Source organism: Pelophylax lessonae, assembly GCF_965119305.1.
Source record: "Pelophylax lessonae genome assembly, chromosome: 7".
NCBI classification, from domain to species: domain Eukaryota; kingdom Metazoa; phylum Chordata; class Amphibia; order Anura; family Ranidae; genus Pelophylax; species Pelophylax lessonae.
In genome coordinates this window covers 91,155,316-91,178,977 of record NC_138774.1, presented here as the reverse complement: position 1 = coordinate 91,178,977, position 23,662 = coordinate 91,155,316, and the positions used below count along the sequence as shown (strand labels likewise).

Below are 23,662 nucleotides of genomic sequence, written 5' to 3'. Positions count from 1 at the left end.
AAAGTTGCCATAACATTTTTTTTTTTTTTTATGCCAAAAATTATTATTTTTTATTTTTTTCTAAATCAGCCAGAACTGAAATACATATAGGGTCCATTCACACGTCTGTAAAATGGGTCTGCATACGTTCCACAATTTAGCGGAATGTTTACAGACCCATTGCTTTTCAATTACAGTCTGAAAAATTAGGCATTCACAGGATAAAGAAGTAAGTGTCGGCCAGTACAGGCACCAAAAATTCGCCCATAGGCGTTCACCTGACAGCAAAGAACTTGGTATTCTGTGTCTGGAGGTACATTAGGCATTTACAGGATACAGAAGTAAGTGTCGGCCAGTAAAGGCCCCAAAAATTAGCCCACAGGCGTTCACCTGACAGCAAAGAACTTGGTATTCTGTGTCTGGAGGTACATTAGGCATTTACAGGATACAGAAGTAAGTGTCGGCCAGTACAGGCCCCAAAAATTAGCCCACAGGCGTTCACCTGACAGCAAAGAACTTGGTATTCTGTGTCTGGAGGTACATTAGGCATTCACAGGATAAATAAGTGTCGGCCATTACAGGCCCCAAAAATTAGGCATTCAACTGACATAAAAGGCCTTTTATACCACTGTGTTTACCTAAGACAGGGACCATGAATTGTTATGGGTGGTGGCGGAAATTTGTGGGCTGTCATGAGGAATTTAAATGAAACATGGTCTACTGGTCAGTGGTCACATGTGCTGAATTCCTTTGAGATCCATGCCTCATTCATTTTTATAAATGTTAGGTAGTCAACACTGTCCTGAGCTAGGCGAGTGCGCTTATCGGTCACGATCCCTCCTGCTGCGCTGAACATCCTTTCGGACAGGACACTGGACGAGGGGCAAGCCAACAGTTCCATTGCAAATTCTGCAAGCTCTGGCCAGAAGTCAAGCCTGCCCACCCAGTAGTCCAGGGGTTCATCACTTCTCAGGGCATCCACATCGGCTGTTAACCCGATGTAGTCGGACACCTGTCAGTCTAGGCATTCCCTGATGCTAGATCCGGAAGATAACTGTGGATGGGTTGGATGAGAGAATGATTTCATATCAGAAGTGACCAACACATCTTCAAACCGCCCTCTTCTTGCAGGCGCTGTTGGATTGCTACCCGCAACTGTTTCTCTGTGAGTGGAAATTCCTCTGCCAGCGCACGCAAAAGCAGAATACAGCATTTCCCGAAGCAAGGCCTCTGTGATGATGGTAACATTTCCGCCATTTTTTGTTTGTACCGGGGTCTAAGTACGTTGCCACCCAGTACAGGTCCTTGCCTTTTATGCTTTTTATACGGGGTTCCCTCTTCAAACACTGGAGCATGAAGGCCCCCATTTGCACTAAACTGGAAGCGGTGTAGTGGCCTGGCTCCTGCTCATCATCCAGGATGATGTCGTCCTCGTTCTCCTCCCACCATCTACGGACAACACCAGGGATCCCAGAAAGGTTTAAAGCATGCTCTTCTTGCTCCTCCTCCGCCCCAGCACCATCCTCCTCTGACTCCTCTTCAGACTCCTGTTGTTGCCTTGTCTCTTATGGAGTAGCCCCCCCTGGGAATTCATCCAACATTGCGACTTCCTCATCTTCCTGCTCCTGCTCCTCAACGGCTTGATCAATGACATGACGCAATGCACGCTCCAGAAAGAAGGCGTAAGGTACGATGTCACTGATGGTGCCCTGGCTGAGACTGACCAGTTTGGTGATCTCATCAAATGGCCGCAGAAGTCTGCATGCGTCGCGCATGAGCAGCCACTGGCGCGGTGAAAAAAACCCAAGCTACCCAGAACCGGTCCTGCTGCAGAGTTCGTACAGGTAGTCGTTAACTGCTCGTTTCTGTTGGAGCAGCCTATCAAGCATATACAAGGCTGAGTTCCATTGCGTCGGGCAGTCACAAATAAGACGTCTGACGGGCAGGTTGTGTTGCCGCTTAATGTCAGCAAGGCGAACCATGGCTGTGTAAGATCTTCTGAAATGGGCCGAGATTTTCCTGGCCTGCCGCAAGACGTCCTGGATCCCAGGGTATTTGACAACGAATCGCTGCACAACCAAGTTCAGGACGTGTGCCATGCATGGCACGTGTGTAATTTTTCCCTGTTTCAGTGCGCTCAGCAGATTGGCACCGTTGTCGCACACCACTTTACCAACTGTCAAATTCAGCGGTGTTAGCCACTGATCTGCCTGTGAACGCAAAGCTGAAAGGAGTGCAGGACCAGTGTGGCTCCTGGCTTCCAGGCACAAAAGACACAGCACAGCATGGCAATGTCTCACCTGGCATGTCAAATAGGTTCTGGGGATCTTGGGCGGCGCAGCGGAAGAGACGGTTGCAGCGGAAAAGAAGGAGTCAGCCGGGATGGAGGAAGAGGAGGAGGAGAAGAAGAGGCAGGCCTGCATGCAATCCGTGGCGGTAAAGCCAAATCTACACGGGTGCCATGGGTTACATGCTTGACGGCCGTCAGAAGGTTCACCCAGTGGGCAGTAAAAGTTTATATACATTCCCTGCCAGTGTTTTCTAGACCACGTGTCCGTTGTCAGATGTGTCTTGGCATAGACACTGTGTGCCAGAGATACATTCACTTGCCGCTGAACATGGCCATATAGCACTGGGATGCCCTTCTGCGAGAAATATTCCTGGGACCTTCCATTGTGGTGTTCCAATGGCAACAAATTTTCTAAAGGCCTCCGAGTCCACCAGTTTATATGGCAGAGTTGGCGGGCTATCAGTTCCGACAAGCCAGCGGTCAACCGTTGGGCAAGAGGATTATCCGGCGTCATCATTTTTTTACGCTCCAACATTTGGGCCACAGAAGCCTGCCTTTTTCCAGAAAAACTTGAGGACGACATGATGGAAGGTGGAGTGGAGGACAATTGTGAGGAGAGAGGAGAAGAGGCTGGACGGTGAGAGCCTGGAGTGTGGCTTTGTGGGTTCTGACGGCGTTGCTCCCTCTGGACTCGGTGATGGGAGTCCAGGTGCCTTCTTAAGGTGGTCGTCCCTAGATGAGTAATGGGCTTACCGCGACTCATGCGTTGACTGCAAAAGCTGCAGATGGCAACACTATTGTCAGCAGCGGACAGGTTAAAAAAAGCCCACACTGCAGAGGCATGTGCCGGCGTCCTGGGAGCACCAGATGTGACCGTACATGGTTGATGGCTCGCTCCTGATACATTACCAGTCTGCTTTGTCCCTCCTTTGCAATGTAAGTTCGGCCTGCTTCTCCTCCCTATCTGCTGGTCCATCTCTCCCTCTGAACCCCCCCTCCTCTTCCTCTCTTGTGGGCACCCATGTAACGTCCATAGACACATCATCATCAACATCACCTTCCCCACCACTAACATTTGAGATCTCGGAGTAGGCAGCAACAGCGGGGACCAACCTCCTTGGGCTGATCTGGGTACTGTTGTCAGACTGCTGAGTGGCGGCTGTTGCTACTTCCTCTTCCTGATCCAATGCCAAGAATGGCTGCTCATAGTAAATGTCTTGTGATGGATCAGAAAATAATTCCTGTGACTCAAGCGGAAGGTATATGGTGGTGGTGTCTTTGCGGGTGCACACAGCAGAGAGTTAACAGGGTGCAGATAGAGAGGATGAGGAGGGTGCAGAAGAGGAAGGCTGAGTGAGCCACTTAACCAAGTTTGGTGCGTCCTTTGACGTAATCGAACGCACCTTCTTCAACTTCCCACTTCGGCTCTGGCCCCTGCGGAAGGGCCTGCCTCTTCCTCTGCCTTTTATTTTTTAGATGACCCTTTGACAAAAGTCTCTAGAGAAGTGCAGTATATGTGGAAGAAGGTATATAACACCCCGCTTCAATCTGTCGTTTTGGGGGGCCACTGGTTTATCACACCAGTTAGGAAAAATATTTTCTAGTAACTTTTGTCACTGTGCGTAGCAGAGTTAACGCAGTGAAAGAGGCAACATTTCTGCAGTACCCAAAAACACTATTATGAAAGTATAACACCCCGTTTCAATCTGTCGTTTTGGGGGGCCACTGGTCTATCACTCCAGTTATGAAAAATATTTTCTAGTAACTGTTGTCACTGTGTGTTGCAGAGTTAGCACAGCGAAGGAGGCAACATTTCTGCAGTACCCAAATACACTATAATATATACTAGAAATTATAATATAACTGCATTACACCCCTATATACTGCACACCAAACAATAGTACACCTATACCAAATACCAGTCCTTGAAAGGACTTTTGTGGACCTATAACAGAACAATCTGTGTCCCTGACAATCTGTCCCTGCTCCCCACAGCAAACCTCTCCCTACACTGACAAAAGAGACAATATAGATAGTACACCTATACCAAATACCAATCCTTAAAAGGACTTTTGTGGACCTATAACAGAGCAATCTGTGTCACTGACAATCTGTCCCTGCAAGCACACAGCAAACCTCTCTCTACACTGACAAAAAGCAGAATGTAAAATGGCTGCCAGGTCAGGTCTATTTATAAGGTAGGGGGTATGTCCATGTGCTGAAATGTCTCAATTGGCTGTCCTGTACCACCTGATCGATGTGTCATGGGTCAAAGTTCTTCACAATGTAAAATAATATGGCCGCCGCGTACATCGCCATATGTTCGCGTGATTGGCGGACATCGAACGAGCAAAGTTTGCCGCGAACCGACCGCCGGGCGAACCACAAGGCCATCTCTAGGGATATTGTGCAATAGGTTCCAAAAGATGCAGAATATAGATATATAGATGACTTTAAGGGCCTTTTGTTTCAGAAGAAAGATAGATAGATAGATAGATAGATAGATAGATAGATAGATAGATAGATAGATAGATAGATAGATAGATAGATAGATAGATAGATAGATAGATAGATAGATAGATAGATAGATAGATAGATAGATAGATAGATAGATAGATAGATAGATAGATAGATAGATAGATAGATAGATAGATAGATAGATAGATAGATAGATAGATAGATAGATAGATAGATATTGCAGCTTAAAAGGTTTAGAGATTACTGTGCTTACTGACCTGTTGTTGTAGAAGTAGTTGTAGCTATGGAATAATAAATTTAATAGAGATATCATTAATACACCATAAAAATGTTAATAACATGCTAGATAGATAGATAGATAGATAGATAGATAGATAGATAGATAGATAGATAGATAGATAGATAGATAGATAGATAGATAGATAGATAGATAGATAGATAGATAGATAGATCAGTATGTGTACTTACAAGTAGTTGGGCTTGTTGTACCTATTGCTAAATAAATCGGATATTAACCAGTTCCCTACCGGCGCATTGTAAAATGACACCTGCAGGAACACTCTCTCCCTCCGGGCGGGCGTCATATGATGTCTGCCCGTTTTCACCTCTCTTGTGCGCCCCCCGGCAATCAGGGATGAGGCGTGTCCTCGGAAAACAGCCCATCTCCGATCAGTGTAAAGAGCAGTCAATAAAAATGGCTCTTTACCACGTGACCAGCTGTGTCTAATCACAGCCGGTCACATGCACTTTCCTTCTGCATGACACGCAGAGCAGCAATCGAGAATGAAGTATGTCACTCTGACACAGCCCAACCCATGATCACGATAAAGAGTCAATGGAATTGGCTCTTTACCACATGGCCTGCTGTGTCCAACCACATCCGGTTACAGAATGTAAACAAGCCACGGTAACTAGCTGTTTCCGGGTTCTCCTTCTCACACCGATCATGTGCGAGGAGGAAATTGTGGTAACAGCTTGTTACTTCCCACAGTACAAAGAAAAACACACTGATTGCCCCCAGTAATAAAGAGGACCTGTCACGACCTCTCAGAGTACCCGAATATCTGTCACAACCCATCAGAGTACCTGAGTACCCGTCACGGCCCATCAGAGTACCTGAAGTACCTGTTACAGCCCATCAGAGTATCCAAGTACCTGTCACAATCTCTCAGAGTACCCGAGTACCTGTGACAACCCATCAGAGTACCGGAGTACATGTCTCCAGCCCAGAGTACCCGAGTACCTATCTGCAACCCATCAGAGCACCCGAGTACCAATCTCCAGCCCATCAGATTACCCAAGTATCTATCTGCAGCCCATTAGAGTACCCCAGTACCTGTCTCCAGCCCAGAGTACCCGAGCACCTATCTGCAGACCATTAGCGTACCCACGTACCTTTCTCCAGCCCAGAGTACCAGAGTACTTATCTGTAGTGCATTAGAGTACCGAAGTACCTGTCTCCAGCCCATTTGAGTACCTGAGTACCTATATCAGAGTACTCAAGTACCTTTCTGCAGCCCATGCCTCAAAGATTATGTGTGGGGGTGTTTGCTTTCCAAATTGGGGTCATTTTGTGGAAGTTTCCATTGTCCCGGTTCTCCAGGGCCTTCAAAAGTGTGATGGGTAGGAATGAAATTAGATATGCAATTTATGCTCCTAGAATGTCTGAAGGTGCTACTAGGATAAAGGGCCTCTGTATGTGGCCAGGCTTTATAAAAGTCTCACACAATCCCCATACAGAGGAGAAGAAGCAGAATGTGTTTTGGGTGTAATTTTTGCTATGTACATGCTATGTGTTAGAAATATCTTTTGAATAGAGTTGAGCGGACACCTGGATGTCCGTGCTCGGCGGGTTCGGCCGAACTTGAAAAAAAAAGTCCGGGTCCGTGTCCCGGATTTTTTCCGAACTTTACCCAGACACCGAACCCCATTGAAGTCAATGGGGACCCGAACTTTCAGGCACTAAAATGGCTCTAAAAAAACAATGGAAAGGGCTAGAGTGCTGCAAATGGCAGCAAAATGTAGTTAAGAGCATGGCAAGTGCTCTGCAAACAAATATGGATAGGGAAATAACTTAAAACAACAAAAATAACTGAAAAATAAAACAATTTTCTTCATCTGTGAAGGACAAGGCCCATATGGAGTAGGAGGGAGGTTGAGGTGGCGGTGGATGTGGCGGTGTAGGTGGAAGCGGCAGTGGAGAGGGATGAGGTAGCCAACACTGCTTTTTTTTGTCATTTTAAATTAGGGTACACCCCAAAAGAGTGAGAAAGATCAAAAATATAACAATGGCTGGGTAAGGTCCATCCATCTCTATTCTGCACAAGGTACGGAAAAGTCCTGTGGGATCCATGGCTGGTTCATTTTAATGAATGTGAGCTTGTCCACATTGTCTCTGGACAGGCGACTGCGCTTGTCTGTGATAACGTCCCCAGCCGTGCTAAATACACGTTCAGATAATACACTGGCTGCAGGGCACGCCAGCACCTCCAAGGCATAAAGGGCAAGCTCAGGCCATGTGCCCAATTTGGAGACCCAGAAGTTGAAGGGGGCAGACCCGTCATTCACTACATGTAGGTGTGTGCACACATACTGCTCCACCATGTTGGTGAAATGCTGCCTCCTGTTCCATATGAGCTACTGGTGCTGCTGTTTGTTGTAGCGTGCTGACAAAGCTTTTCCACATTTCGGCCATGCTAACCCTGCCTTCTGAGGTGCTGGCGGTGCCCTGGTTGCGTTGGCGACCTCTTCCTCCTCCTCCTCCTCCTCTGCCTTGGCCTTGTGCTTCCACTGTGGCCCCGCTGTCAGGTGGGAATGCCAGCAGCATCGCGTCTACCAGCGTGCGCTTGTACTCGCGCATCTTGCGATCACGCTCCAGTGAGTGAATTAAGGACGGTACGTTGTCCTTTTAACGGGGATCCAGCAGCGTGGCCACCCAGTAATCAGCACAAGTTAGAATGTGGGCAACTCGGCGGTCGTTGTGGAGACACTGCAGCATGTAATCGCTCATGTGTGCCAGGCTGCCCAGAGGCAACGAAAGGCTGTCCTCTGTGGGAGGTGTATCGTCTGTGTCCTCTGTATCCCCCCAGCCATGCACCAGTGATGGCCATGAGCTGGCCTGGGTGCCACCCTGCTGTGAACATGGTTCCATCTCCTCCTCCATCTCCTCCTCCTCATCCTCCTCATCCTCCAGAACTGTGCCCCTGCTGGACAATTGTGTCCCTGGCGTTTGTGTGTGCAGGAACCCACCCTCGGAGCCACTTGCGAATGACTGCCCTGAAAGCCTTGGAAATGTTACCTCTTCATCCTTCTCCTCCTCATCCTGTGCCACATCCTCTTCCATCATCGCCCAAATCGTTTTTTGAAGGAGGCATAGAAGTGGGATAGTTAAGCTGACAACGGCGTCATCGGCACTGGCCATGTTGGTGGAGTACTCAAAACAGCGCAACAAGGCACACAGGTCTTGCATGGAGGCCCAGTTATTGGTGGTGAAGTGGTGCTGTTCCGCAGAGCGACTCACGTGTGCGTGCTGCAGCTGAAACTCCACTATGGCCTGCTGCTGCTTGCACAGTCTTTCCAGCATGTACAAGGTGGAGTTCCGCCTTGTGGGCACGTCACATATGAGGCGGTGAGCGGGAAGGCCAAAGTTACGCTGCAGCGCTGACAGGCGAGCAGCAGCAGGGTGAGAATGCCGAAAGTGCGCACAGACGGCACGCAATTTCTGCAGCAGCTCTGACCTATCGGGGTAATTTTTAAGGAACCTCTGCACCACCAAATTCAGCACATGCGCCAGGCAAGGGATGTGCGTCAAACCGGCTAGGCCCAGAGCTGCTATGAGATTTCGCCCGTTATCGCACACCACCAGGCTGGGCTTGAGGCTCGCTGGCAGCAACCACTCATTTGTCTGCTGTTCCATGCTCCTCCACAACTCCTGCGCGGTGTGTGGTTTTTCCCCTAAACAGGCAAGTTTTAAAACAGCCTGCTGTCGTTTACCCCTGGCTGTGCTGAAGTTGGTGGTGAAGGTGTTACACTGACCGGATGAGGAGGCGGTAGAGGATGAGGAAGCGGAGTAGGAGGAGTTAGGAACAGGAGGCAAACTGAAGCGCCCTGCAATCCTCGGTGGTGGAAGGACATGCGCCAAATTGCTATCCGCCTCAGGCCTATCCGCCACTGCATTTACCCAGTGTGCCGTTAGGGAGATATAACGCCCCTGACCGTGCTTACTGGTCCACGTATCGGTAGTTAGGTGGACCTTGGCAGAGATGGCGTTGCGCAGTGCACACCTGATTTTTTCCCCCACTTGGTTGTGCAGGGAAGGGATTGCTTGCCTGGAAAAGTAGTGGCGGCTGGGCACGACGTACTGTGGGACAGCCACCGACATAAGGTTTTTAAAACTGTGCGTCTCCACCAGACGAAATGACAGCATTTCAAAGGGCAAGAATTTTGAAATGCTGGCATTCAGGGCCAGGGATCGCGGGTGGGTAGGGGGGTACTTCCTCTTCCTCTGAAGTGTTTGGGAGATGGAAAGCTGAATGCTTCCACGGGACATTGTGGAGATGGTTGGTGACCCAGGTTGTGGTGTTGCTGACAGATCGTCTGTTTGCGGTGTGGCAGGTGCCGGTATCACTACAGAGGTGGATGAAGAGGCCGAGACTGCAGCAGAAGAGGAAGCAGGAGGAGCCAGAGACCATTCTTGGTTTTGAAGGTGTCTACTCCACTGCAGCTTGTGCTTTGCACTTAGATGCCTGATCATGCAGGTTGTGCTCAGGTTGAGAAGGTTTATGCCTCGCTTCAGGCTCTGATTGCACAGGGTGCAAACCACTCGTGTCCTGTCATCAGCACATTGTCTGAAGAACTTCCACGCTAGAGAACTCCTTTAAGCTGCCTCAGGCGTTGTGTCTAGGGCACGGCCGCTCCGCTTCTTCACCCTGCTCCCTCTTCTGCTGTGTTGGTGGCTCTGTGCGACCACCGCCTCTTCCTCCAAACTACTCAGGTCACCTGCATGACCTTCATTCCATGTGGGGTCGAGGACCTCATCATCCTCCACATCATCTTCCACCCAGTCTTTATCCCTGCCCTCCTTGTCGGTCTCCACAATTCTAAGTGCCGCAGCAGTTGGCACCTGCGTTTCGTCATCATCGGAGACGTGCTGCGATGGTCCTTCCATGTACTCATCTTGAGAAATAAGTGGTTGGGCATCGCTGCACTCAATCTCTTCCAGTTCTGGGGCAGGGCTAGGTGGATGGCCCTGGGAAACCCTGCTGACAGAGTCATCAAAAAGAAGAAGAGACTGCTGCATGACTTGGGGCTCAGACGGCTTGCCTGATTTGCAAGGGGGTGAGGTGAAAGATGGTTGGACATCGGCTGCAGGTGCCAACTCTGACCTTTCTGCAGTAGACTGGGTGGGAGACAATGTGAAGGAACTGGAGGCACTGTCAGCAACCCAATCTACTAAAGCCTGTACTTGTTCTTGCCTCAACACTTGTAGAGGCACATGATGCCCTACCAAATACTGCTGCAGGTTCTGTCGCCTACTCACACTTGAGGAAGGTGTTTCACTTGTGCGTGTAGCTGGCACAGATTGACCACGTCCTCTCCTTGCAACAGGAGCTCTACCAGCAGCACCACGACCCAGGCCACAGCCCCTATTTGACGTTCTCCTCATATTTCTGTAATTTATGATCTTGCCCTAGAAAGGTGTTTATTGAATAGCGGAACAAAACAACAACAGTATCCCACGGGTGTATCTCACAGTCAAAAATGCAAACTATGCCGCAATTATTTATTTTTTTACCCCAAAAGGGTGTTTATTAAATAGCGGAATAGAAAAACAGTATACAAATACAACGGGTGTATCTCACAGTCAAATATGCAAAGTATGCCGCAATTTAATTTTTTTCACACCAAAAGGGTGTATATTGAATAGCGGAATAGAAAAAAGTATATAAAAAGGTGTATATCAGACGTACAAACACAGACTATGCCGCAATTTAATTTTTTTTTACCCCAAAAGGGTGTATATTGAATAGCGGAATAGAAAAAAGTATATAAAAAGGTGTATCTCACGCGTACAAACACAGACTAGGCCCCGATTAGAATTTTTTGTACCCCAAAAGGGTTTAGATTGAATAGCGGAATAGAAAAAAGTATATAAAAAGGTGTATCTCACACGTTCAAACCCAGACTAGGCCCGATTACAATTTTTTGTACCCTAAAGGCAGGATGAGGATGAGGAAGAGGAGTAGGAGAAGTTCGGAACAGGAGGTAAACTGAAGCGCCCTGCAATCCTCGGCGGTGGAAGATGCGCCAAACAAATTTGAAAGGTGTATCTCACACGTACCGATACAGACTATGCCGCAATTTTATTTTTTTTACCCCAAAAGGGTGTATATTGAATAGCGGAATAGAAAAAAAATGATAAAACGGTGTATCTCACACGTACAAACACAGACAAGGCCCCGATTAAATTTTTTTGTACCCTAAAGGGAGGATGAGGAAGAGGAGTAGGAGGAGTTCGGAACAGGAGGCAAACTGAAGCGCCCTGCAATCCTCGGTGGTGGAAGGAGATGCGCCAAACAAATTTAAAAAGTGTATCTCAAACGTACCGATACAGACTATGCCGCAATTTAATTTTTTTCATCCCAAAAGGGTGTATATTGAATAGCGGAATAGAAAAAATGTTATAAAATGGTGTATCTCACACGTACAAACACAGACTAGGCCCCGATTACAATTTTTTGTACCCTAAAGGCAGGATGAGGATGAGGAAGAGGAGTAGGAGGAGTTCGGAACAGGAGGCAAACTGAAGCGCCCTGCAATCCTTGGCGGTGGAAGATGCGCCCAAAAAATTTGAAAGGTGTATCTCACACATATCGATACAGACTATGCCGCAATTTAATTTTTTTCATCCCAAAAGGGTGTATATTGAATAGCGGAATAGAAAAAAGTATATAAAATTGGTGATTTTTTAATAGCACATGTGAACACAGCAGTGTCTTATGTTTTATGTCACGGTCAGCAGCAGGCTATGAAGGGAAAAAAAAAATTCCCCTTTAAATTTTTAATTTTTAAATAGCAGATTAGTACAGACTATGCCGCAATTTAATTTTTTTTTTACCACAAAAGGGTGTATATTGAATAGCGGAATAGAAAAAAGTATATAAAATTGGTGATTTTTCAATAGCACATGTGAACACAGCAGTGTCTTATGTTTTATGTCACGGTCAGCAGTAGGCTATGAAGGGGAAAAAAAAAAACTTCCCCTTTAAATTTGTAATTTTTAAATAGCAGATTAGTACAGACTATGCCACAATTTAATTTTTTTTACCCCAAAAGGGTGTATATTGAATAGCAGAATAGAAAAAAGTATATAAATATGGTGATTTCTCAATAGCACATGTGAACACAGCAGTGTCTTATGTTTTATGTCACGGTCAGCAGCAGGCTATGAAGGGAAAAAAAAAATATTCCCCTTTAACTTTGTAATTTTTAAATAGCAGATTAGAACAGCAATCTGTAGTAAAATATAGCTGAACGCTGCACACAACAGACATAATATAAAATATATAGATATATAGATAAAAATATATTTTTTTCTCCCTCCTCCTCAGTGGGCTCAAGTGAGGGCAAAAAGATTGTTCACTGCACCACCCCCCACACAGCAAAATCGATGTAGATCGCTAACGGACGATTGTTCTGTCCTGTGTCTCCTATCTGTCCCTGCCTACTCTCTCCAGCCTGTCCCTAAAATGCTCAAATATCTTTCCCTGCCTACACTCCGACCTGTCCCTGCATTCTTTTCGAGCACAATGTTGTTTTTCCCTGTCTGTCCCTAATCAGCAGCAGCCAGCACCGTTATGATGTGTGTTCTCTTCCTACACTACAGCAGACTGACGCACTGCACGCTGTGTCTCTCGAGCTTATAAAGACCTGGGTCACATGCTTCAGCTGGCCAATCACAGCCATGCCATTAGTAGGCATGGCTGGGATGGCTTCTAAGGCACACCAGTTAAACGCTTGTTGATTGGCTGTTGAAAGCCCGCCATTAAAAGCGCGCCATTACATACAAAACAGGAAATAAAATTACCGAACACGGATTTTAAACCCGAACATACAGTAAAGTTTTTGGGTCCGTGTCCGGGTAGCAAAAATCCAATTATCCGGTACGGACCCAAATAATACAGTCCGTGTTCGCTCAACACTACTTATGAATTGACAGCTTTGTGTAAAAAAAAAAAAAAAATACATTTTCATTTTCTTTCTACATTTTTCAAAAACTTGTGGAAAAATATGACATGTTCAAAAGACTCATAATGCCACACAAAATATACGAAAATAGGGTCATTTTGTGGGTAGTTCCATTGTCCTGGTGCTCCGGGGGTACTCAAAATGTGATAGGTCGTTAGGAAATTAGATGTGTATTTTATTCTCCTTGAACACCAGATGGTGCTCCCTGCATGTTGGGCCTCTACATGTGGCCAGGCTGTGTAAAAGTCTCACACATATCGTATCCCCATACTCAGGAGGAGTAGCAGAATGTATTTTGGGGTGTAATTGCAAGTATGCATATGCTGCTCGTGAGAAATAACTTGTTATTATAACAATTTTGTGTAAAACAAAAAAAAAAAGTGAAATCCAGATGGATGGAAACCCTATTTTCCATTGGTCTGGAGGATCGATTCGGATAGGATCGGATGAAAACAGATAGGCGGTCTATTTTCATTCAATCTCCCATAGAGGAGAGCGGGGATCTGACAGGTCCGTCTCTGCACAGTGAGCGGAGACGGACCTGTCATCCACCCGCTCTGTGAGGATCGGCAAGCAAAACGGAGTCCGCCGGGCGGAAAGACCATGTGAAGAGGCCCTAACTAAATACCTTAGACTGTCTACTTTCCAAAAAGGGGTAATTTGGGGGGTAATTGTACTGTCCTGACATTTCAGGGCCCCAGGAAATGAGATAAGCTGTCAGTACCTCAGGTGTGATTAATTTTTAATGATTGGCACCATAGCTTGTAGACTTTATAACTTTCACACAGACTAAATAATATCCACTTATTTGGATTATTTTTTACCAAAGATATTTAGCAGTACAAATTTTGGCCCAAATTTGTTAACAAAAATTACTCATTTGCAAAATTGATGTGGTTACATTGTAACTCCACTTTTGTTGAGAAAAAAACATTACCCTCTGGGTGATCTGTGTCTATTGCTGGGATTTTAACAACCTTTGTTGAAGATTCCTACCTTCTGTTCTAAAGAAATCATTGTTTGTTCCTCTGTGCCCCTGTGCCGAGTGCATCTAATGGGAATAATTATCAATCAGCTGTGGCAGCTGCAGGGCCCTAATGAGAAAACCTGTAGGGTCTGCATCCCTTTAGACGTGTTCCTCTTTGGGAGTGTCCCAACAAAAATTAGATTTTTGCTGCAGGGAATGCCTGAGATCTGACTTGTATGTTAGGCAGACTTCTAGGAATATCAGTGAGCCAATCACACAAGCAGGAAATGATGCTCCTGGGGGGTGTTCAGTACACATTCTGTATACAGAACAACTTCAGGTAGCCATATTGCATTGCATTTTCAGAAAATTACTATGGCTGCAGATTGAAAAGGAAACGTAGATTCTAATAACATTCAAATACAATATGACTTGTGTCGCAATTGTATATGCTATATTGTTTTTTCTTTATTTGCTATTTTTTTTCCCCCACCGTGGAGTTACCCTTTAAGGTTAGTGATATTGTACTATAGATTCTAAAAGATGCAGAATATATATATAGATAACTTTAAGGGCCTCTTGTTTTGATAGATAGGTATTTGCAGCTGAAACAATTTATAGATTACTGTGCTTACTGACCTGTTGTAGAAGTAGTTGTAGCTACGGAATAATACATTTAATAGAGATATCATTAATACAGCATAAAAATGTTAAGAAGATGCAAGATAGATAGATAGATAGATAGATTACAAATGGGCATTCTTGTCAAACCAATCTCTTAACATTCTATGAGGAGGTGAGCTGTGAGCTAGATAGGGGGAGACCAGTGGATGTGGTGTACCTGGATTTCGCTAAGGCGTTTGATACAGTTTCCCACAAGCGCTTAATTTATAAAATAAGGTCTGCAGGCATCAGGGGCAGACTGGCAACTTTCAGCCCAGGGGGCAAGTACAAACCAGAGGCCCATGGTGCAGCAACTCGGCCCCCCCTCCCACGCTCCCTCCTCCCATCCTCCTCCTGACTCCTATTCCAGACTGAAGCCCTGCTTCAGGTACTCTCTACTCAACAGCTGAATCCGGGTTCCCAACCTGGCCAGAGGGGAGCTGGGACAGCTCGGTTGGGACTGGCCAGGGGAGGAGAGTCTCAAGTGGGGCATGGAACCGGCCTCTGTTCAGACACAGTTTACACCATCCCTGCTGGGGAGGGAGGCCTGCGCTCTGTCCTTGTCTTCATCCGGCACTCAGTAGGTCAGTGGCAGAGACTTTTTAGTTCTCTTTATTAAAGGTTCCTTTAGGTATGTCTGTGGCAGAAGCAGTGCAGCCTTTTTACAGGACATCAGAGCGGCCCAGGGTGCACTTGCCCCCCTGCCCCCTGGTCCAGTCCTCCCCTGGCAGGCATCGACTGCAAGGTTTGCTCTTGTATACGGAACTGGCTAAAGGGGCATGTCCAAAGGGTGGTAATAAATAGCGCATTATTTATAGACTGGTCTGAGGTGGTAAGCGGGGTCCCCCAAGGCTCAGTCCTGGGACCAACCTTGTTCAATTTATTCATAAACAGCATTGAGGACGGGATCAGTAGTTCTATATCAGTTTTTGCAGATGACACAAAATTGGGCAGGGCAATAACTGCACAGCATGAAGCAGATATCCTACAGAATGACCTGGACAAAATAACAGAGTGGGCAACGACATGGCAAATGAGGTTTAATGTGGAGAAGTGTAAGGTTTTGCACTTGGGGACTAAAAACATAAAAGCACAATACACGTTAGGGGGGGAACCTTTGGCGGAATCAATAATGGAGAAAGATCTGGGAGTCTTGGTAGAGGATAGACTAAGCAATAGCATGCAATGTCAAGCGGCAGCTGCCAAAGCCGGCAGAATATTAGCATGCATAAAGAAAGGGATGTATTCCAGAGATAAAACTATAATATTTCCACTTTATAAAACTCTGGTCCAACTGCATCTGGAGTACTCTGTCCAGTTCTGGTCGCCGGTCCTCAGGAGGGATGTGTTGGAGCTGGAGAGAGTCCAGAGAAGGGCAACTAAACTAATTAGGGGATTGGAGGACCTTAATTATGAAGAGCGTCTGCAATCGCTTGATTTATTCTCCCTGGAGAAGAGACGCTTGAGAGGGGACATGATAGCAATTTATAAATACCTCAATGGTGATCTCAGCATAGAAAAAAAGCTATTCAGTCGAAAGGATTGCATGAGGACTCGAGGGCATACAATGTGATTAGAGGAGAAGCGTTTTAACCTCAGGCAATGCAGGGGGGTTCTTTACTGTTAGGGCTACAGGATTGTTGAATTCTCTACCACAAGAAGTGGTTTCTGCGGGAAGTATGGTGGCTTTCAAAAGACTCTTAGATGTACATCTCAAGGATTAGAACATTCAGGGGTATGAGAGATAATTACGGCCACACACACCAACACAGGTTGAACTGGATGGACTATTGTCTTTATTCAACCTCAACCGCTATGTAATTATGTAAGGATAGATAGATAGATAGATAGATAGATAGATAGATAGATAGATAGATAGATAGATAGATAGATAGATAGATAGATAGATAGATAGATAGATAGATAGATAGATAGATAGATAGATAGATAGATAGATAGATATTGCAGCTGAAACAAGTGTTCGGCCGCAGGCCGGTATTTGTGGGAGGAGCTAGCGGGCTATATAGCGCCGCCCCTCCGCTATGCCGGCCTGCTGCTGCGCTGTACGTCATTCGGCTGGTCAGGTGTGTTTTGGTGGTCACCTGACGTCGGCCGGATATCGCGGTATCGTGGACCGGACTTCCGGGCAGGACGCGAGAGTCACCGCTGCTGGCTCCGAGCCCCGCTGGTCCTGCGGCATCCCAGTTATTCCTTGCCTGTACTGGGGCAGCCTTCTCGGGCATCCGCCCCATCTTCTCTGCTTCCGGCCGCCGCCTGCTCGTCCAGCCGCCAGCCCTGCGTGGCTGCTTCTCCCCGCTGTTCAGCAGGGGATCAGGTACCTGTAGGGCATGGGGGGGGAAAGGGGGGGGGAAGTCTTCTGCACACACTGCCTGCCTCCTGTAGGCCACGGCTAATTCACAGGCTCTCTTGCACACACTGCCTGCCTCCTGTAGGCCACGGCTAATTCACAGGCTCTCTTGCACACACTGCCTGCCTCCCTGTAGGCCACGGCTGAACCACGCAGACTCTCTTGCACACACTGCCTGCCTCCCTGTAGGCCACGGCTAAACCACACAGGCTCTTTGCACACACTGCCTGCCTCCATGTAGGCCACGGCTATTCCACCTTCTGGCTCACGCACACGCTGCCTGCCTCCCTGTCAAGCCACGGCTACCCCCTTTTTAAGTATTTATGTCTGTGCACTCACTGCCTCCTGCCAGCTTCGGTACCTCTGCCCACGTCCTCCTGCATTTTCGGTGCCCACCTTGTCACTTAGGTACCCTGCGTGGGGGGGGGGGGGTTGGTGCTCGGGGGTTGGGGGGGGCCTCCTTGGCATGGCAGGGTTGTGTTGTTCCTGGTTCCATGTCATGTTCCGGTGGGGGGTATGGGTGACCCCCCCTTGACCGTTGCCTTTTCTCCTGCAGGTTCTCATCATGTCCTTCAATGCCGGCATCAGGTACTATGTCAGGTCCAGGTTCCTTTGTGTACCACACGGTTCCGGTTATCTAGTCTTCACAGACGCCGCTGGCGTCACCCATAGACACCGTTAGGCTACTTCTTCCCTTTCCTCCACTCACTTAGTCTTCGGTCTGGCTTGCGCCCGGTGGTTAGGCCCCCGCCGGTTGCTCTTCAGGCTCATTCCACTCTTCTGTGATCCACCTGGTGATGCATCGGTGCCTGGGCACCGTCACGGCTTCATCACCACTGTGCTACCGCACTTCATGTCGTTGTCCTCTTTGTTAGCACTGTCGTTGTTGCACTCCAACTGTGTTGTTCTTGTCTCGTGTTGTCCCCCCCCCCCCCTCCCCCGCAGGGCGAGTTCATACTGGCTGTCAGGGTTCAGGTGCTGGCCCCTAGCCCCCCCCTTCATAGCCGGTCCCGCGAGGCCAACTCCCCATCTCGTCGGAGATTCCCCGCCCCTTGGGCCAAATCAAAGCTAGCGCCTCGCTCCACCCTTCTCATGGGTTTATAGCTAGGGCCTCACCTGTCACGGCCACTCGTTTTGATTCTGTACTGTCACCGAGAGGCCAACGTTCCCGCCACCACGTCAGTGGCTCATGCCCCTCGGCCAGAATCATAGGTAGAGCCTCTCATCAGCCGCTTGGCATCTAGCAGGGCCTCACCTGTCACGGGGTAGTTAAGTTCTTCGCCTTTGGGCTTTAGCTAGCCAGCCAGTGATTCTTCCAGCACGTCACGGTATTAATCGGACTTGGGCTTTTTGTTCTTTGTTTTCTTCAACAGCGGGCCTCAAGGAGCCATCCTGGAAGAAGGATCTTCATCCCCCTCCACGCCAGCCAGGCCCTGCACCCCCGCCAGATCTGGTACCCCCAGGGGTCGTCGGGTTCCATCCTCGCTGGGTTCATATGGGTCTTGGACTATTCCGAGAATTTCGGCGGTGCTACGCCAGAAGGGGATCCCGTTCCCAGCCACGGCAAGGAAAGCGGAACTTTTTAGGCTGATGACGGAACATCCAGAAGATCCGGGATTGGGCACAAGCTCTCAGGGTTGTACGTTAGCTATGCAAGGGACCTTGGACTCTATCCTGTCTTCCCTGCAGTCCATCGGAGACAGGCTGACTAAGCTGGAAGACGCCAGTCCAGCTCAGAGGGGTCCTCCTCCTCCCTTGCCGGTGTTGTCCCCAGTTCCCGCCAGTGATCAGGGTAGGCCCCCAGTTTCCCTTTTCCCCTCTTCTACGGTTTCTCCTATAATCACCCCGGCCCACATGGTCCCCCCAGCTCTCCGCAAGGATATCTTGGAAGGGAAGGATGTAAACTTGGTGGCTCTCCTTATCGCCTCCCAGGATATGGTGGAGAATAAAATCTATAATTACGGGGATTTGTCCGTTGTTATGAAGGCCAGGGACCCCAGGCTCAATAAGAAACTCACGATCCCAGAGTTTGTCCTGGCCTTCGGTATCTACAGGGACGTATTGTGTTCCGTATACCCACAGCGGCGGGAGGAGTTAGATCTTTACCTGCATAAAATCGTGGATCTAGGGCACAAGTACGGAGGTTTCACCTTCTTTGACTTTCACAAGTCAGTCTCGGCCAAGGCGGCAGCGGCCTTGGCTCAATTTAACGTACGGGTCGATTGGAGTCTTTTGGACACCGAGCTGTTCTGCAGGCACTTTGCAGGCTTGGCACCTCCCTCCTGTGCCACATGCTCCTCCACTTCACACTCTGCCAGCCTGTGTCCCGTGGAGGCGGAATCCTCCCCGGCCGGGGTTCCGGGGGCGGGGGGAGCTGGCAGGTCAGAACAGCGTGGCCTTAGGGATAAGCTGGGTCGTCCTATCGTTTTCCTAGGTAAGGCCCAGGTTTGTAACAATTTTAACGGGGGTGCATGCAGCTTCAGTGCCTGCAGGCTGCTCCACGTTTGTTCCATTTGTTTTAGGGCCCACACCAAATCCATGTGCCCGTCCAGGATCAACCCTAAACAATGACTAGCCGGGGTCAAGGTTGAGGTGTTGGAATTTTACCTGCAGGCTCATCCTTCTCCTCACCTGGTGGAGTATCTGGTTCAGGGGTTCTCGGGAGGGTTCCACACGGGGCTGGTGTCTCTTCCTTCTGGGACATTGGAATGTCCCAACTTGCTGTCGGCCAGGGAGGACCCGCAGTCGGTGGACCTTTTGCTCGAGAAGGAAGTGCAGGAGGGGTTCATGTTAGGTCCCTTCCCGGCCCCCCCCTTCTCCTCCTGGCGTACCAACCCCATCGGGATCTCTACGAGCAAATATACTAATAAAAAACGTTTGATAATCGATATGTCGGCTCCTCATTCTTCCACCAACCCTAGCCTTAATTCCCTTATTCCATCAGCCGAGTTCTCTCTCCACTATACCACCGTGGACAACGCCATCCAGGCCATTCTAGGGGCAGGTAGGGCCGCTTGGCTTAGCAAGACGGATATCGCCAATGCCTTCAAGCTCCTGCCCATTCACCCCTCCTTATGGCATGTCCACGGTGTTAAGTGGAGGGAGAAATATTATTTTGCCATCAGGTTGACTTTTGGGTCCAAAAGCAGCCCGAGGATTTTCGATACATTCGCAGAGACTCTCTGCTGGCTCCTTCTGAACATATCCAGGTGCCCCACGGTGTTGCATTACTTGGACGATTTCCTATTGGTCGAGCGAAGTCAATGCACGCCGGTCAGTTTGAGGAGCACCATGGCCTTGTTTTCCACCTTGGGGGTCCCTCTGTCACCAGGCAAGACGGTCGGTCCTGTCACCAGGTTGGATTTCTTGGGGATTACCCTGGATTCCGTGTCCATGCAGTCTAGCCTCCCTCAGGACAAACTTAATCGCATTCGCGAGGTAGTTGGCAGGTTTTTGGAACTAGGGTCGTTTTCGAGGAAAGAGTTGCAGTCCTTGATCGGGTCATTGAACTTTGCCATGCGCATCATCCCCCAGGGCAGGTCCTTCATCTCCCGGTTGCTGCGGCTGTTGCCAGGTCTTCCGGAGGGCGTCATTTCCCACCTGGATCCTCCTGCCAGGGCGGACCTGGGTATGTGGGTTGAGTTCCTGGAAAGCTGGAACGGCATCTCCATGTTCATCCCGCCCATCTCCTCCCAGTCCCCCGTGTTTTGGACGGATGCGGCTGCCAATTCCGGGTTCGCGGCCATCTTTGGGGACTCATGGTTCAGGGCTAGTTGGCCGGCTGAATCACTTGCCTTACCAGCTTTCCAGGAAACCTCAGCTTTGTTTGAGTTATACCCTATTGTGGCGGCTGCTGTCACCTGGGGTAGGTGCTGGTCAGGGATGGCAGTCAAATGTTTTAGTGACAACATGGCGGCCTGTGACATTGTCAATAGGGGCCGGTCATCATCCCTGACCATCATGAGGCTGGTTCGCAGGCTGACCTCGATTGCTGCCACTCACCAGTTTTTTCTGTACTGTGAACATATCCCGGGCCACTCTAACTCAGCCGCTGATGCGCTTTCCCGGTCCAAATTGCAGGTGTTTTTCGCCCTTCACCCGACGGCCGACAGATGCCCCACGCGGACCCCAGAGTTCGAGGAACTGGTCCTGGACTAGCCCGGATCGTGGCGCATGGACGGGAGCTGGCCCGCATGGCTCTGTCAGCCAACACCAGGAAGGCCTACGACCGGGCCTGGTCAATCTTCCAAAGGTTCTTAGGGGAATTCGGGTTGGACGACCATTCGGTACAGACGATGGTCGCCTTTGCTGCCTTTTGCCACCTCCAGCTCAAATTGTCCGCCAGTACTGTCAAACTGTATCTGGCGGGTGTCCAACACTTTGTCCTAACGCACCAGCCAAACTCCTTACCTTTTCTCAGGGCATATCCCCTTAAGAGCCTCCTGAAGGGTATTGGCAAGGTGGATCGCCATACCTCGGTCAGGCGGTTGCCGATTGATGGGGAGAAATTCCGGGCTCTCTCCAACTTGCTGGACTCGGCCCCTTTTGAGCCACTTACTAATACGGTTGTGAAAGCTGCCATGTACCTAGCCTTCTACGGCTTTCTCAGGCCCGGGGAGTTTACGGTTACTTCCTCAGCAGAGGGGCGCTCTTGTCTCCACAAACGAGATCTGGTCAAGCGGGGGGATCATTATGTTTTGACGCTCCAGTGTACTAAGACCAGGCAGGTGGGCTGCCCCGTTACCATCCCGCTTTACCCATTAGGGAATCTTTGGTGTCCGGTCAAAGTGTTGGATGAGTTCATGGCCCAGTCCCGGCGCTCTCCCAGCCATGCTCCACTTTTTACGTTACTGGGCGTTCCCCTCACCACGTCCAAGTTCATTTTCTACATCCGAACTCTTTGTATCAGACTGGGTTGGGACCCTGCAGCGCACTCTGGTCACTCCTTCCGGATAGGTGCGGCTTCGGCTGCCTCCGGGAATAACACGCCAGGCCATATCATTAAAAGGCTTGGTCGGTGGGAGTCAGACGCCTTCCAGGTCTATATTCCTCACCCAGAGAAGGAGTTGAGACTGGCATTTCATAGGCTTGTGACTTAAGTTGTATTGAATAAAGTGTGTTGTTTTGCTTCCTCTTTTGCCCTCTTTATTTACAGGCTACCCCCCTTACGTCGGTTCAGGCACACCACACCGACTTTCCACACTAGGGACTCGACTTTAAGTGTTGACCACAAGTGTTCGGCCGCAGGCCGGTATTTGTGGGAGGAGCTAGCGGGCTATATAGCGCCGCCCCTCCGCTATGCCGGCCTGCTGCTGCGCTGTACGTCATCCCACCCTCCTTCACCCCTTTTTTTCTCTCAACCTCTTACCTTTGGGGTGCCCTCTTTATTTACAGGCTACCCCCCTTACGTCGGTTCAGGCACACCACACCGACTTTCCACACTAGGGACTCGACTTTAAGTGTTGACCACAATTTATATTACTGTGATTACTGTGATTACTGACCTGTTGTTATAGAAGTGTTTATAACTATGAAATAAAAAATGTAATAGAGATATCATTAATACAGCATAAAAATGTTAAGGAGATGCAAAACAAACATATACTGTAGCATATACTGTAGATAGATAGATAGACAGAAAGACAGATAGCACCCCCCTAGGGGCCTATCCAGCTACAAGCCCTTGAGGGGCTAAAGAGGATTTGCCACTGGAGACCTGCGGTTTTGTGCAGCTATAAACCTAGTTTCACATATGCATGTGCACATTTATGTGTGCAAGGTGGCTGGTACAGCAGCCCATTCATTTGAGGAAACCCATTTTAAAGTGGAACTAGATACAACTTGATAAAAGAAGTAATGTTATTTAGGAAGGAACATACATTCCACATCAATAACTATTCTACAAATATAAGTGTTTACTGTAAATTTTACTCCAGCATTGTTCCTTTTTCTTCTTGCTGGAGGCTGCCATTTTGCTGAAGCCCAGAGCCCCTGAACAGCAGTAAATCATAAAGCGAAACCAAACCCATCGATTTAACGGTTTCAAAAAAACTGTTACATTCCTTGGATGCTAACTGTCATATTTGCTTGTGTCATCAGCCGAGCTGTCAAACCATCAAATGGTGTCATAACTGATCACATGTGCAGCACCATGGCAGTTGCAGATGAAAAAGAAGCAGCTTTCTTGGCTGTAAAAAATAGGAGGGTTTAATTCTACTTTTAGACTGTCAGCAGATCGGCCTCTACAAACTCAACAGTGTCTAAAAATGGAGAAGAACTGAGCATGTGCAGAGCAGGGTAAGACCATTTATTACTGGAAGTTAAACAGTATACACACTTATTTTTAATATTTTACATATCTATACCTGCAAAGGGGCCAGCCTGAAGTGATCTAGAAGGACATAATTTTCTAACTAAATTTCCACTTTAAATTGTGCCACACAGAAGCATGAGAAAACATGGGCATTTAACTGATGCATGTGGGTCCCTTTAAGAATTTATAGCCCCCCCATGTGTTTCTAGTAGGTCAGGAATGCATGTATTATGCGCTCATTCCTGACCCGCACTTATCAGAACCCAGCCTCAGCCTTGGTGTCAGTTTTTATACAAAGGCAAGCAGTAAATTGGCAAATGGAACGTGTTTTAGCCACCAAAAGCCTTAAAGCAGAAC

The 23,662-nt window shown here is 48.3% G+C and overlaps 1 long non-coding RNA gene across 1 annotated transcript in view; it reads right to left on the bottom strand.

The window, feature by feature from the left end:
• Nucleotides 1–5,242, bottom strand: part of LOC309560852 — a 68,597-nt gene extending 63,355 nt beyond the window's left edge. Inside the window, exons 1-2 of the long non-coding RNA XR_014225528.1 lie at nt 5,216–5,242; nt 5,005–5,028 (exon numbers count right to left, since the gene is read on the bottom strand). This is a non-coding gene — a long non-coding RNA (uncharacterized lncRNA). The remainder of the gene's footprint in view (nt 1–5,004; nt 5,029–5,215) is intronic.
• Between the last annotated feature and the right edge of the window lie 18,420 nt (nt 5,243–23,662).